The sequence below is a fragment of the Ailuropoda melanoleuca genome, chromosome 2, assembly GCF_002007445.2.
Source record: "Ailuropoda melanoleuca isolate Jingjing chromosome 2, ASM200744v2, whole genome shotgun sequence".
Taxonomy (NCBI): domain Eukaryota; kingdom Metazoa; phylum Chordata; class Mammalia; order Carnivora; family Ursidae; genus Ailuropoda; species Ailuropoda melanoleuca.
In genome coordinates this window covers 56,329,437-56,346,275 of record NC_048219.1, presented here as the reverse complement: position 1 = coordinate 56,346,275, position 16,839 = coordinate 56,329,437, and the positions used below count along the sequence as shown (strand labels likewise).

Here is a 16,839-nt window from a genome sequence, read left to right as displayed (position 1 = left end):
ATTTGATATTCACACTGTAATTCATAGCTTCACGGCCCTAGAGACCTTGAGGGTTTTTAGTATTTTTAGTTGCTCAAAGCAGAAAAGATTGTTTTTCCCTGTGTGGACATTGAAAGTAAAAGTCACTTTATATTCTAAAATAATTTCTTTCACATTAATCTTTACAAACGTGCTGCATTGCTTTGGTCTTATTACAAGGCTTTAAGAGAGAATCAAGAGTACAAATGGAGTTTTTGACATCTAGCCTCTACAGCCAGGAGATTTGGTTAGTGAGGTATGCAGATGGAGACCCTGGGGTCTTTAAGAGGCAAGTAGAGCACAGTGGTGAAGGACATGGACTCTGGGTTAGGAGAAGCGAGAGGGCCTGGGTCAAGTGGAGGGAGGTGGACCTGTGATTCCCAAACTGTGTTTTCCCCAATTGTTAACAGTCGTAACAGGTACGACCTACAAATGGTTCCCTAGTCAAACAAATTTGGAAAGTCCTGGGTTAAATGTGGTTAAATGGCTTTCTTTATTGTAAAACCAATCAATAATCAGCCTTAGCCTGAATTCCAGGCCCATCACTTGCTTCCCTATGTGACTGAGGCAGGTTGGTTAACTTCTTCACCCTGTTTGTCCAGTTGTAAAATGCAGACCATAATAGCACCTTCATTGGTTTATTATGAGTGAAATGAGTTAACACTTGGTGCCTGGCTCATAGTAAACTCTCTAAGTGTCGAGTCTTATTACTGTGGTGGAGGGAGCGGAGGACTTGCTGTCGTTAAATCCCAGCTGAGAACGTTAGGCTGCACAATTTATCATCTTTGAGGCCCCACAGACTGTCTGTAAAATGAAGGAGCAAAAATGCCTACTTTCTCAGCTCGTTGTGAGCAGGGTAATTGTACATACAAGAGATACTGAAACTGGAAGTACAGTACAGTGCAAAACATACATGGTAGGTATACCGTAAATGGCTGGTATGATCATTTAATATCATCCGCTAAAATACATAGACGCTGGGTTGATGGCATTGGAGACAGGCATAAATAAGCAGAAAGCAGCTTGCATATTGCCATGTGGAGTATCCTGGCCTCTGCCTTCTCCCCGTTGGTCAGAAACGTGAGAAGCTGAAATGGATCTCTGTCCATGTTGACTATGTAGTGTATTCAGGCCCTGGGAGTCAGGGTTGGGAGAGGCCAAAGGTGCCTGGATTATGGGGCAGAAATAGTCCTATTATCACAAACTGTTAACTGTGGTGTTAGGCATTACATACAAATAAGGTTTCACTAGTCAAATAAATTTGGGATGTCCTGGATGACACATGGGTAAATCACTTTATTGTGGAACCATTTCAAAACTTTTCTATGCTGATCTGATAGTTTACTATGAATTTGGAAATGTTAGGAAAGGAATACCGTTTGTAGCATTTCCTAAATCAGTCCTTTTCTTCTTGCCCCACAAAGTGTCTTGTGGGGCTAAAGAGCCTCAGAATACACTTGGGAAGGACTGACCTAGGCAGTCTTGGGGCCTTCCTGTTCACTCTGCCCTTCGTCCTGCCTGAAGGCTGCTGATGGCCTGGTATGCCATTCAGGCTTTCTTGTTATCAGCAGGATTCAGCCTTGACTTGTTTCTAGCAATGAGGTGGCACATTTAAACCCATAATAGGTCGAACTATATGAGGATGATATTTGCTTGTCTTTGACCTACTAAAATGATGGTTTCATGTGGTTCAGATTCACAAGAGAGTGATTGCAAATGCCATTTGTGTCCACCTGGTTCAGGAACCCTTCCTAACAGTACCAGAAGGAGGGTAATTAGTGTCTCCGGACTGGATCCTTCTTTGAATAAATCCTCATGGACAGCCTTTTACAGCTGACCCTTGAACAACACAGGCTTGAAATGTGCAGGTCCATTTACAAATGGATTTTTTTCGATAAATACAATATAGGACTGTAATTGTATTTTCTCTTTCTTACAATTTTCTCAACATTTTCTTCTCTCTAGGTTACTTTATTGTAAGAATATGGTATGTAATACATATAACATACAAAATGTGTTCATCCATGTTATCAGTAAGGCCACAGTCAACAGTAGACTATTAATAGTTAGGCTTGGGGGGAGTCAGACATTATATGTGGGTTTTCAACTGTGCGGATGGTCGGTGCCCCTAACCTCTATGTTGTTCAAGTGTCAACTGTATATGCCTCAGACAGTACTATCCCTAGCACCTTATCTATACAATATTAACTTCCTCCCTCTTATTTTACCTGGAGGGGCTGGACGCCTCTTGGAAGTGAGCTGCCTATTGGATTTGGAGATGGAAGTCCCCTGAAGAGTACTTGGCACTTGCTTCACACAAGGCTGGGTGTGTAGAGAAGGCTGAGTCTTGCGGGGGGGGCTACAAGTGAAAGTGAAATTTACAGTTCAATTCTGAGGAATCGTAAAGTGCCCAGAGCCAGATTCTGCATTTATCCTCATGCTGCGTATGGCCTTTTTATTACTCTAAAATGAGGGCACCTGGGCGGCTCAGTTGGGTAAGCGTCTGCCTTTGGCTCAGGTCATGATCCCAGGGTCCTGGGGTCCAGCCCTGTATTTGGATCCCTGCTCCCTCCTCAACAGGGAGTCAGCTCCTCCCTCTCCCTCCACCCCGCTCATGCTCTCTCTCTCAAATAAATAAAATCTTTAAATATATATATATATATATATATAATTCTAAAATGAGCTCGTGGACATCTGTTATGGTAAAACCTAGACTTTTACTCTTAATTTTGTATTCTCTTAAATATCATTATCTTTTCTTTAGAAAGGGGGGTGGAATGGGGAGGAGTGGGAAGCCTAAAGAAAGGAGGTAGCTTAATTTTTAAGTTTGCAAGTTTGTAAAAAATCTTTTTCAAAAAAAAGAAAGGGGTTATGTGACTATTCTCATTTTTAAAAAGGTAGTATTCTCCAGACTGTGATAACATAATAATGATCATAATTAACTTAAGTCAAAGATACAGTCCTTTTATTAGCACTCACTTGTTTCCTTTAATCATTTCAAACAGATGCCCATATTATTGCCTTGTAACATTTTATGTTCTTTAATAGAATTATGAAATTATTTGAAGGGCCAGGTAGAACAATGTTTCTCAAACTCCAGGTTATGACCCATTAGTAGGTAGAGAAATTAATAAAATGAGTCATGACTGATATTTTATACAAATGAAGAAATAGAATAGAATAGAAAATACCAGAAATGTATCACACTTTGTAAGGGCAAGTTTTGTTTCATGAAATTTTGGGGTGTGTGTGTGTGTGTGTGTATACACACATATATACACACATATACATATACATATATATCTATATATATACATACACATACGTTCTCTCTATATATACATACATACACAGTCTGTATATATACACACATATACACACATACTTTCTATATATACGCACAAACACATGGTCTGTATTCATATGCACATACACGCACATTCCGTATATATGTATATACATCCACACGTGTTTGTGCATACTAGTATGTGTATATAAAGAACAGATAGACATCTGCATGTGAGTGCACCGAGTCAAAATTTTAAATGTATTTCTTACTGTGCAATGCAGACAGAAAACTTTGTAGGAATCCTGTGGTGGAGAATATTCAAAATAAAAAGTAAAAAAATAAATGACCATGGTACCCTAGACACTAAATATGATTTTAAATGCTAAATAGCTTTACTAAAGCAATGCCTTCAGCCTTAGCAAGTTTATAGTTCTAATAAACAAAAAAGGCATTCAGGCAAAATGTATTTTCATATATATGTGTCTGTGTATACATATATACAGACACCTATCTATAAATGGAATCTTTAAAACTTTTAAATATATTTAAAACCTTTAAAATATATTTAGAAAGAGAACTTCCTGATTCCATGAATAACTGTTGTTAATAACGTAAAGTCAAAGGTGCTGTTATGCTGATATTTTAACAAGTTCGTTCATTCATATACTAAGCTAAAGGCCAGCATGAAAAAATTGTGGGTAGTTGCTACTTTTTTTGCTGAAAACTGATAGCCTATTTAGCACCTACCCTCTCATTAGCCTGGAACGATAGTAGGTGGTCTGTGCGATGCAGTTGGAATCCAGAAAGAAATTCTGAAACTCCATTTAATGGTTGAGAGGAGACAGGCTTAGCCTTCCTTTTAATGAACCCCTCCCCCCAATCTGTCTCTGATCTGAACTGGTCTTGCTGAACATGGTAATACTGCTCTGCCCATTCTTCAGCGTGGACCATATAGGAACTCTCAGGACCAGAAACATTCCAGACATTCCTTAACACAACGTTCCTCAAAAGATTGGTTTCTTAGGATCCTGCTGGAAGAGCTGCTTGCATGGTTCCCCGAGATGGCTGCACAGCGTTTCAGGTGCAGTTCGGCCAGACCGCGGCAGCTGCCTCTCTGCTCTGAAAGACTTGCTTTACTCAACTGCAGTCCGTCACACTCGCCTTTAGAGGGGTAAATGAGGACACTAGGATTCTCGGTAAAGAGGAATCAATCAGTGGGGCCGAGTTTCCAGCAGCACAACGAAGCTACACATCGATTGTATATCTTGGTATGATATGTGTTTTCTTTGGAAAGAGGAGTTTAAATGAAGTTTCCTATAGTAAAGTCTTGGCCCCCCAAATCCAAGAGTCCCAAAGTTACTTTTAATGAATTCAAGAACCAGAAATTCTACACTGGAACTCTTATTAGCTGCCTTTCTTACACAAATAATTACAGGACACAGCATTTCCCTCTTGCCTCCCCCTTTCCTCCTTAGGCTTCTCATACACTTCATTGGAAGCCGTCTAATTCTCTTTTTAGACCAGGACAGCTTGATATCAAATGTTCCAGGGTTGAAGGTTTTTTAAGAATGAAAAGACAAAAACCAAAAAACTTCTTTCATTTATGACCGGGTCACTTCACATTCTTTCTGGCTGATGGGCTATTCACAACCATCTTGGGGGTTCCGTTTGCCTACAATTCTCCTTACCCCCTTTGCCCCAACTCGACCCCTCCTTTGGATTTCCACATTCCTTCATAAATACGGCCAAACCCAGCATCATTCTCAGAAACACAAAACCCGCGTGCAACCTCTTACACACAATTCTCCATGAAATATGATTCTTGAGTGTTATAGACTGGGCTCACACCCCTGGATCTGGGTGATCTGAGTGGAGTTTGTCCTCAGGCTCTATGCTTTCTCAGTGACCCATGAGATGCTGAACAAATTAGAGGTGCTCTATATTCAGCATGGGATTGACTGCCAATGCGATATGACTCAGAGCCCAGAAGTGCGGCACAGACCGGGATGATTAAGAAGCTGAGGGAGCATTTCACATTCCAAATGTATAGTATGATAGCTGGAGGAAACAGCATTAGCCTCGGGCTAAGCATTTTTCTCTCTTCATGTCTTCCCTCCATGCAGCCGTGGGCTGAGGCTCCTGGAAAATATTGCTAAAATGAGAGTAAGGAGGACAGTTCTTTTCCCTCTAGCATGTAGAAGACTTATATTTCCATGTCCTTTGTTGCCATATTTGTTAATCACTTTCTGGGTCATTTAATCAGAAGGCCTTCTGACTTGGGAATCTGTGGCAAAATTTTCAACTGTCAGCTCTCAAACAGAGAAAGGCACCTAGACAAATCCTGTAAGATGGCGTCATCTAAAAATATCCCTTAGTGGGTTATTGGGAGCAGGAAATGAAGCAGAGATAGCAAGTTCACACTGACTTTTTAAAGTCACTACGGAGCCTTACAAGGATCCCACAGATGACTAAAATTAGTTTATTCTGCACAGCATTATCCCCTGCTGACTCAAGATGGTGATACAAGCAGTGTTAAGCTGTGAGCTCACCAGGAAGCTCATTCCCTAAAATTATTCTCTGTCCTGGAAAGGCCCCTAGTTCACATTAGTGGTTGGAAGATGGGGCATTAGCAGCACCTTGTTTCGCCATCACTCAGGAGCTGTGTTTTCCACTTGCTTCCAGTTCTCTGTTTCTCGCCGATGTGACAGCCTCCTCATCTGCCTATTTTCTCTCAGTGCTCAGGGGTATAGGGTGTGTGTGTGTGTGTGTACGTGCGCGTGTGTGAGAGAGTGAATGAGAGAGAGAGAATATCATTCTTTTAGTTGTGTGATACAGTAATCAGAAAACATGGAGGCTGGGGCGCCTGGGTGGCTCAGTTGGTTAAGTATCTGCCTTGAGCTCAGGTCATGATCTCAGGGTCCTGGGATCAAGCCCCGTATCTGTATCTGGCTCCCTGCTCAGTGGGGAGTCTGCTTCTCCCTCTGCCCCTCCCCCCACTTGTTCTCTCTACCTCTCTCTCAAATAAATAAATAAATCTTAAAGAAAAAGAAAGAAAGAAAACACGGAGGCTAAATGATCTGGTAAGGACCATCCAGCAATTCACGGACACTCAGCACTAAGTGTTATAATTTCGGTCCTATAATTTTCAAAGACTTTTAAACATGCGGAGGCTTTGCTGTTTCTCCTACAAGGAAAAATACAGGCCCTGTGAGCTATCTTAGTGTAGGTGGTCAGCTGATTAGAAACTTGGTCAGGTAGGTGTAGGCAGAAAATATGCAGACATATGTGCTGTTGCGGTGGCTTTTCTGTTGTGAGAATAGTTTTTCTATTTAAGGGCAAATTTTTAGAATAAAGCTGTATCCACACTCTACTAAAAGTTACTGTGTTGGTTGATTCACTCAAGAAGTCAGTTCAACGAAAAAAAAAGGCATACAAATCAACTATTTATCTCAATTGGCTAATCGATCTTGTAAAGAAGTAGCTCCTGCATGTCTATATCAGCCCATACCCTCTTATGTTCTTTCTTCAGGGCTGATTTTATATTCCTTTTCATACAGATTTTTTATAATGCTCATTTCAAGACCCAAGTAGATATTCTTTCATGTATGCCAGAGTCATTTTGGTTCTAAATCATTCTGTTTCTCTGTAGGTGCCCATTCTCTGCCACTGATAACTGTGCCCCATCTGTTTAATCCATTTTTTGGTTTATTAAGTACTGGGTTTATTTCTTTGGTGACAAAGCCCTCAAACTATGCATCACTGATTTTCTATTTTTGAAGCCCTGGAATTTTCCTTGTTGGGACATTGAGTGCTTCATTTCTAATTAGGCTTTCCTTCTTACTCATATTTGGCTTTGCTTTATCAATAAATTACACAACCAATAATTGGGAACAGGATTTCAGAGTGTGCTGCAAACATGAGTCCCAGTGATTTGTAGGAAAGAAGGAGCATTCGGGAAGAAATGGCACTGGAACTGCGCTGGAGGCAAGAGGACGATCGGGCTTGAGAATGTAATGGGAGGTGGATAGTTTTTTTTTAAGATTTTATTTATTTATTTGACAGAGATAGAAACAGCCAGCGAGAGAGGGAACACAAGCAGGGGGAGTGGGAGAGGAAGAAGCAGGCTCATAGTGAAAGAGCCTGATGTGGGGCTCGATCCCATAACGCCGGGATCACGCCCTGATCCGAAGGGCAGACGCTTAACCGCTGTGCCACCCAGGCGCCCCTGGAGGTGGATAATTTTTGAAGCAACAACTGGACCCTTGCTCGGGCTGGTAGTAGTTCTGTCTTGTAGCCAGATGAAAGTTTTTGGTAGAAACTATCCCCCTTCGGTTGGCTATTTCCTTTAAAATAGCCTTTGTACCAAGAAGAGCATCTTTAGAAAAAGCCATTGGACCTGTTCTGCTGTAAAACCTGGGTTAAACATGATGCTTCAGGAATATTTTCCAAGATCCTGTTCTAACACTTCCACCTCCATGAAGTTTTTCCTGATCCCCCCAGCTCAGAACCATGATTCCTTCCTCTCACCTCCCAGGCACTCGGGGGTAATGCATGGAGCACCGAGCCTGGTGTAGAGAAAGCATTGTACAAGTGTTTGTTATTACGACCTCTGCTTCTTTGTAGCGTGTATCACCTTCTGCAGGAGTTTTATCCGAATCACCAGTGATCTGTACTTTCTGGATACTTGCTAAGCATGTATTGAATGAATAATAGATTTTCAGACCTATTCAGGTATCCTCGTAGGCCCAGGCCTGACATTCAGTGGACACTCAATAAGTGTGAGGATAATGAACATTCGATGAATGGTGATAAACAAAAAATTCCATTGCAACTTTTGAAAGGCAGCCAAAGGTCAGTCCTTGTGTTCACAGGGTTAACTTTTCTAATCTCCTTTAGTGCCAAAGACATTAAACAACAGCAGCGTTACTTCTGAGCCCAGTCCTATAAATGACATGCTGGTTATTAAAATAACTGGCGAACTGGCTTCATCGGCACTTCCCATGTGTGGAGTAGAATAATTATGGCTAATACTTATTGGGCATTTGTTTTGTGCCAACCTCTGTTCTGAGCACTTTACATACACTCAATTATGTCCTGCTGCAAATTTTTGTAAAGACAAGTCACTGAGGCACAATGAGGTGAAATCCCTTTCCCCGGGTCACACTCTTGCCAAATACGGACTTAGAGCCAGAGCTGGGCCAGAGTCACCAAGTTATGGTTTGATGGCACCTATCACCCTACTTTGCACAAAATGCTAAAATAAGTGCAAAGGCCAGAGTTAGTTCAGCCAAGATTCTGTGGCACAGAGATTTAATGTTTCTCTCAAATATATTTGAACTCTCAGCTGTCCTCTTTCTGGTAGGTGCCCCAGGTAGAGAGGGGGAGGAGGGCCCCAGAAGCACCTGCTTATGTTGTCAACATAGAACATTTTTAGTTAGAGTCTCAGATCCCATATTTTTGCAAATATCTGCCCTGCCCTGTCAATAAGCCTCATCTTCTCCCACATTCATTATAATCTCATCTCTCCCAGCTCTTCCCCAGACTGTGAGTTTTCCACTTCCCTCCCTTCCTTCAACAGTCTGGGCCCTTTAGGTCATTTGAAGATGCAACTTAGATGGCACTTCCAGCCCTCGCTGACTATCACAGTCAGAACCCCTGTAACTCTGAGGACCCCTCCCCTGGCTTTTTGTTCTGTATTGTAAGTGTCGGGTTAATTGTCTGCTATGACACTGTGAGTTCATCAAGGGTGGCAAGCCTGTCTTGTTCACTTGTGTGCTGAGAGGCCAGCACAATTCTGGGCACACAGTTGGCACAGAAATGTTTGTTAAATGAGCAAATAAATGAGTAAATAAAAGTGTTCCCTTGCATGTCCATTCTACTCTCAAGTATTCCATGAGCCAGCTGCGGGGACCATGCATCTCCACATTCAGATGCCCAAGATTGGCTGGAAGGACACAGCCAAGAATAACACATTAGACCTGTTATTTCTTTGTCCCTACATATCAGAGAAAAAATACCCCACTGCCATACAACCTAAGGCCATAGGAGTAAATAATCTCTGATGAGGGGGGGAAAAAGATGCCTGAAAAATTTGTGGCTGGAAAAAAATGTTGCAAACAGCATTTTATTTTTCCCCACTGTGGGTTTATTGTGTAAATTATGTGTGAAACAAATATGTGATAGAGAGATTCAATGGTAATTGCTTGTTCTCAAATGTTTGGTTAACCACGCCTCTTAGTCCTATATACAGTAGCTTAGCACAGAATTAAATGCTGCCCTTTAGGCAGGATTAGCATTTGGGATTTCTTGTTTCTGTAGTTTAAATGCTTTTACCCCAATATTTGTACTTTTCCACTTAGAATAAATGCACTGAGTGTGTGTGGGGAAATATAAATAGCATGGAATTCTTATGATTCAACTCATCATCCTTATTGGTTTGCGGTCGATTTTTATGGATACTAATTTTTTTAAATTACTCATCTGTAATTAGTTACAGGAACAGAGAAAGAATTGCTTCTAATGAATCTAGTGTCCTCTCTTTGCCAATAATCAAGGCCTTTGATTTTATAAAGGATAAAAATTTCTTTCAGCCTTTACTCTCAAAAAGCAAAGACTTCACGGGACAGTGCTTTTGACATAATGAGGGAGAAAGGTTTTTCCCTGCTGCCACATATAGCAGAAATGGGAGGGGGGAATGTTGATCTAATTAACTGGGGAAACTCCTTACCCCATATCAGTGGTAGTACTAATTTTTTCATTCAACATCCATTAGTGTTCACTGTGTGCCTAAAATGTACTAGAAACTGCTATTTACTGACTGTGTAAAAAAAACTAGGAGCGCCTGGGTGGCTCAGTTGGCTGAGCATCAGACTCTCGGTTTCGGCTCAGGGTGGTGAGATTGAGCCCCGGGTCAGGCTGCACGCTCAGTGGGGAGTCTGCTTGAGATTCTTCCTCTTCCTCTCCCTCTGCTCCTCCCCCCACCTGCACTCTTGTGCTCTCTATCAAGTAAATAAATAAATCTTAAAACAAACAAACAAACAAAAACTAAGACGTGGTCCCTGTCCTCAAGGAACTTAACAAAGGATTGCAATCAAACAGGACAAGTCTTATGTGGAAGTCTACACAAAGCCCAGCAAGGCTTTAGGAGAAGAATGTGAGCCAGCTGGGGAAGTCAAGACTATGGATTCACAGAGGAGAAAGCATCTGAGCTGAGATTTGCAGGAACAGGAGTCTGCCAGGCAACAGAGCCAGTGACTGAGCCATGGGGGAAGGCATTCTAGCTAGACAAGGGCTAAGACAACTGTGTCACTGGAATCTTTGGGCCTTTTATTATCCATAATACACGGTCTGTGACCCAACTTACAACTCACAGAGACATCAGTGTGAGGCATCCCCACTGTGAGGCCAACTTTCAGCATGGCAGGAATCTGTTCGGGTTGTCAGAGAGAGAGAGAGTATTCACTCTGGCCACGGTATGGTGGGGAGACTATGGAGAAGCTACCCCAGTATTTGGGCAAACAGAAGTGAGGCTAGATCTGGAACAACAGTGGTGGGAATGAGGAGGCAGGGGCGGCAGGACCTGGTGACTGACCACATGGGCCACAGGGCACCCTCTGAGCTGTAAGCCACAAATCTGGACTGACTCAAATTTTCTGTTAGCGGTCATAGCCATCTGCAACTGCCCAACAGAAATTAGGTTGAGGCTTTCATCAAATTAATTTGAAGGCAGAAAGGTGAATTTAACCCAACATTAGAATATTTTGATAGCATTAAATGGGATATTTTCAAAATAGATTGTCCTTTGGGGGGGAGGATATTTATCCACTTAATCTATTAAATAATTATATCTAACCCTAGAGAGATCATTCTAACACTTCCAACAGAGAATTAAGGGAGGCTAACTCATGGTCTCCATCAGCATTGCCCTTTTTCTTTTTCAAAGCAGTTCACAAATATCAGCTTCACATTTTACATTTTTACCATGGCTCCACTGGAGCCGGCAAATATAGGGAAGACGGTGATTGTCACAGTCAGTGTGAATCTGTGATGTCGAATCTGTTTTGCCGGTAGCTTAGATCTTCTATTTAATTGTCTATTGACATTTTTCTGTGCATATGTTCGTGCAAATACCGGTATCTGTTTCATAACTCTCCAGAATTTGGAGAAGGAAATTCCGCTTCAACTACCTTAATCTACTCCTCCCTGCAGTCTGCTGACAAGGCCCCTTCTTTGTGACTCATCGTAGTCCAGTTTCCTATTTGAATTGTTCCTTCTTAGAAATTTCTGGGGGCGCCTGGGTGGCTCAGTCGGTTAAGTGTCTGACTCTTGGTTTCAGCTCAGGTCATGATCTGAGGGTCGCGAAATCGAGCCTGGCATTGTGCCGTCCTGGGCATAGAGCCTGCTTAAGAGTCTCTCTCTCCCTCTCCCTTTGCCCCTCTCCCACCCCACTCTTGTGCACATGCGCGTGCTCTCTCTTAAAAAAAAAAAATTCTGAACCTCTCCTTCAGAATCTATCTTAAAATTAAATTTCTCTACAAAATGTGATCACTATTCCAATTCTTTGTTTCTTGACCACATTTATAGACTGTTTTAAATTTACATACATGTTTTTGGTTAGGTCTTCTTAAATATTTTCATACATATTTGGGCATTTTCAGATCATACTGTTCTCAACCTATTATGAGTGTTCAGTAGGCGTTAACCTTAACTGATGGACAGAAAGTGGAAATACATTTTCATCTGTCTGCCCTAATTTTATGTTTACCTCTAAAACTTTAGATTTTTTTTTTCTAGAACCCAAAATACATGTACCAACAGGACAGCATCCCTATTTTCTGACTTCTCCATGCAGTTCTTTAAAAAACTTTTAAACATTTTATATACACAGAAAAGTACAGACTGTAACAAGTCAGAACCTCAAAAGGCAAGTATCCTGGGGTGCCTAGCTGGCTCAGTCGGTGGAGTGTGCAATGCTTGATCTTGAGGTTGGAAGTTCAAGCACCACATTGGGCATAGAGATTACTTTTTTAAAAGGGCAAATATCCTGTCATATATGTCTCAGAAGTTTTATTTTTGTTAGAAAAAAAGTATTAAAGATAGAGTTGGTTTCTCTTTGGTAAACTTCTTTTGGTATCCTCCGTTTTTCCCCTATACAAGTGCAACTAACAAGTGTTAATCTTTTTTCCTTTTTTCTTCTTTAAAAGAGTGGTTAGGGGCGCCTGGGTGGCTCAGTCCTTGGGCATCTGCCTTCGGCTCAGGGCGTGATCCCGGCATTCTGGGACTGAGCCCCACATCAGGCTCCTCTGCTGGGAGCCTGCTTCTTCCTCTCCCACTCCCCCTGCTTATGTTCCCTCTCTCGCTGGCTGTCTCTCTCTCTGTCAAATAAATAAATAAAATCTTTAAAAAATAAAAAAATAAAATAAATAAATAAATAATAAGAGTGGTTGTATTGTACACACTTTTCTATAGCTGACTATTCTCAAATATATCTTTTGAACATCTTTGTATGTCAGTAATATGGTTCTGTCTCTCCTTTTTTTTAAATGGCTACATAGCAGTGGTGATGATAGCTAATATTTGCTGAGTGATTTACTCTGTGCCAAGAGTCTGTCTCATCTGTAGTTTACAAGAACCACAGGTAGAAGAAACTCCATTTTGGAGATGAGGAATCTGAGGCTCAGGGAGGTGTGATAGGTAAAATAACGGCCCCAAAGATGTCTACGTCTAAATCCCTGGAACCTGGAATGTGTTACCTTACATGGCAAATGGACTTTGCAGACGGGATTAAGGTTAAGACCATGAGATGGGGAGATTAGTCTGGACTGTCTGGGTGGGCCCACTTAAATCACTTGAGTCCCTAAAAGTGGAACCTTTCTCAGTTGAGTTAGAGAGAGATCTGATGACGGTAGAACAGAGTCAGAGAGATGGCAGCATGAGGGGTCCATGCTGTGTTGCTGGTTTTTTTTTTTTTTTTTTTAAAGATTTTATTTATTTTTGACAGAGATAGAGACAGCCAGCGAGAGAGGGGACACAAGCAGGGGGAGTGGGAGAGGAAGAAGCAGGCTCATAGTGGAGGAGCCTGATGTGGGGCTCGATCCCATAACGCCAGGATCACGCCCTGAGCCGAAGGCAGATGCTTAACCGCTGTGCCACCCAGGCGCCCCTGTGTTGCTGTTTTTGAGATGTAGGGGTCTATGTGCAAAGACCAGCAAGAAGACTCTAGAAGCTAAGGGCAGGACTCCACTAATAGCAAGCAAGGAAACAGAGACCTCAGTCCTACAGCCACATGGGTGGTACTGAATTCTGCCAATACCTGCATGAGCAAGGAGAGGGATTCCCTCCTAGACTCTATAGGAAGGACATCAGCATTGCCAACACATTGTAAGTTTTAGCCCAGTGAGACCCTGACCAGAATTCTGACCTATCAAACTGTAAGATAATAAATTTGTGTTGTTTTACACCTCTAAAATTGTGGTAATTTATTATGGCAGCAATAGAAGATAAATACAAAAGGCCACAACTAATAAGTTGTACTGAAATGAGAACTCAGCTCAAGTGGTCTGACTCCAGGGTGTGGATAGAGCTAAATCATTATTTATTTAACTAGTCCATATTAATGGGCATTTAGGTTGCTTTCAGTTTACAGTGTGTTAGACAGTAGGATAGTAGATTTCCCTCATATCTGAGTAGGCTTTACTCCTAAAGTGGGATTTGAACTCATGACCCTGTGATCAAGAGTCACATGCTCTACTGACTAAGCTGGCTGGGTGCCCCAATTTTTTCATATCTATATTTTCAAACACTTTAGCTAGAATTTCTATAGGGAGATTTCCTAAATGTGAAATTACAGGGTCAAAAGATAATCATATTAAATATTTTTATAAATACTGCCAAATTGCCTTGCAGAATGGTCCCAGTGCAGCTCTTAAACAAGAATTGAAATTAACAGGAAAAGAGTGAACAAAAAATACGAATGGATCTGGCTCATCAGTGACCATTTCAGCAAAGCAAAGAACTGAAGTGACCACATAGCTGAAAGTGCCTTTCTCCTTCATTTTAAGCAGAGAACCTATAGACGTCAGTTCCAGAAGAGTCCCTGTGGCTCTTTCTTCTTTATGTGCATTATGGATAAATTCATTTTGTGCTTTTATTTCTGGGTCTTGCTTTGGCCTTTGAGGCAATAAAGACTGACAAAAATAAATAGCCTTTTTAGTACATATCTCTTGGGCTACTGATCTATTTTAAAATGCTCTATTCCTTCAACTGAGACCAGAGTTTTCCCTTGTGCACAATTAGATTCTTGAAAATAGTAATAGCGTTTCATTAATTTTTGACTGATAGGCTTCCCAGCAGGGTCCTGGAACCCAACTTTTGGAAAAAAATTACTGATTAAAGAAAATTAACGTAGCAAACTGTTCAAGTGTGTGGGCTCTGTGACTAGCTGGTGTTTTGTGGGAGTCACTGCAGCAGGCCCCATCAGGATTTAAAGGTCAGTTCCTTGTGTGAGTCTACATGAGAACAGAGCTCTTCACATTGTTCACATTAAGAGATCCTTGGCTCTGAAAAACAAGAAGTTTTTCTTGCTGGAGATGACTTTTACTTTCTTTGGGCATCTTAATTCCATTCTTTGATCTGGAAAGTGGTCTCTGTCACTCTTGGCTTGTCCCAATGCTTCTGTTGAGCTTACAGACATGATAGCACCCTTCCCCCACCCCCACCCCTGCCCCCCAGTCTCCTTCTTTTGTCTCAGAACTTCCTTGTCTCTTACTAGGCTGCCTTGGAGATTTTGGTTTTCTCCTTAGGCTGTGATTTTTTTTTTTTATCTTCAAAGTTGTGAAACTTGACTCAATTGTTGATGCTTGTTTTTTGCCCTGGTGCTCAACTGCTCAATCCCAAGGCATTGTAATAAACATCCTCTTGGCTGTGAAATGGAAACATTTCTAATGATGATGTTCGTTTGTTTACTTATTTATTTTTGCTTCATTTTTGCCTAGGAAACCAGAATGGAAATTTTGAATTCTGATAGATGTTAGGGAATTCTAATGAATAATAGCATCTCTTATTAGCACTTACCATGTGCCTAACACTACTGATTTTTTGGTAAATGGGTTCAAGTCCTCAGGGCCATTCTATGAGGTGGGTGCTATTATTATCCCCATTGCACTATTGAGGAAATTGAGGCTTTTAGCAGTTAGACAAACTGCTTAAGGCTATAGAGTAGTGAATGATAAAGCTGAGATTCAAACACAGGCTTGTTTGATCAGTCTGGATTCTTAACCACTATCCAGATTGTTCTTTGGCGTTTCAAGTCATTCGTGAGCAATACTTCCAAGCATGTTTTAAAACCGAAAAGATTAAACCAGAGCTAAAGAGCTACTTACTTTGTGGTGAAGTAGAAAGAACACTGGAATAGGAGTCAAAAGGCTGTGTCCTTAGTAGCTGAGCAGGTCCCCAGGCAAGTCATCAAGTCATTCACCAGCTCCTCCTTTGACCTTTGTTTTTTCCCATCTTTGAAAGTGCCTATATTCCCACATCCTTAAAAAACAAACAAACAAAAACCAACAACCTTGACTTCCTGTTTTACTTTCCCTATTGGAAGGTAGATGGAATCTGCCGCTTCCATAGCATTTGTGACAGTTAAGTCTGGCGTCTGATGAGTCAGTTGGCACAGAGCTACTTGTCCTGAAAGAGAAGGAAAAAGCAATGATTAAATGCCACCCCCCCCCCACCCTGGCGGAGAGTGAAGCTAAGCATAATGACTCAAGTTCAAAGCTTAGAAAATCTTGGCGGAAACAGGGTGGATATATTCTTCTGTCTCCAATTTTCTCTGCATATTCATCATTGACCGTAGAAATGTGGATGAATGTGTGGTTCGTCATGTAATCATCATCTCAAAGTTGCTCAAGCTGTTGTGGAGTACTAATGCTACCAAACTGTCTTGGGCCAGTCAGAAACGAGACCTAGCCGTAGAGAAGACCTGCTAACTTTCTCAAGCATGTATCTTTATTCTATCACATAGCTTTTTTCTGTCCTACGTGTTCCGGGCTGAATTGGGTCCTCTTAAAATTAATATTATGATGTCCTAATCCCCAGTAACTCAGAATGTGACTATATTGGGAGGTAAGGCCTTTAAAGAGGTAATTAAGGTAAAATGAGGTCATATGGGCTCTACTCCAGTGTGACCAGTGTCCTTATAAGAGATTAGGACACACAAACACAGATGAAAGAATGAACAACCATGTGAGGGTACAGGGAGAAAGTGGTCATCAGCAAGTCAAGGAGAGAGGATTCAGAAGAAAACAAACCTGTTAACACCTTGCTCTTGGACTAGTAGCCTCCAGACTGTGAGAAAATAAATTTCTGTTGTTTAAGCACCCAGTCTCAATCTCTGATATTTAGTTATGGCAGCCCTAGCAAACTAATACAGCATATTTTAAACCCAGGGTTGTTTTAAGGTTTCTCCTTTACTTCTCAGAATTTCTTTATTTTTATGTTTTTATTTCTTTTCTCCTTTGCTGGAGCTTGACTTTCTT

General features: G+C 41.3%; 2 long non-coding RNA genes across 3 annotated transcripts in view; one reads left to right on the top strand and one right to left on the bottom strand.

Moving 5' to 3' along the window:
* LOC105237719 overlaps positions 1-16,839 on the top strand; it is an 82,088-nt gene that overhangs the window by 47,486 nt on the left and 17,763 nt on the right. The gene's annotated exons all lie outside the window — the stretch shown is intronic.
* Positions 1,053-15,934, bottom strand: LOC117801005. Its single transcript, XR_004623285.1, has 3 exons — positions 15,688-15,934; positions 2,247-2,377; positions 1,053-1,185 (listed from the first exon to the last, which is right to left on the bottom strand). It is a non-coding gene; the product is annotated as an uncharacterized LOC117801005 (long non-coding RNA).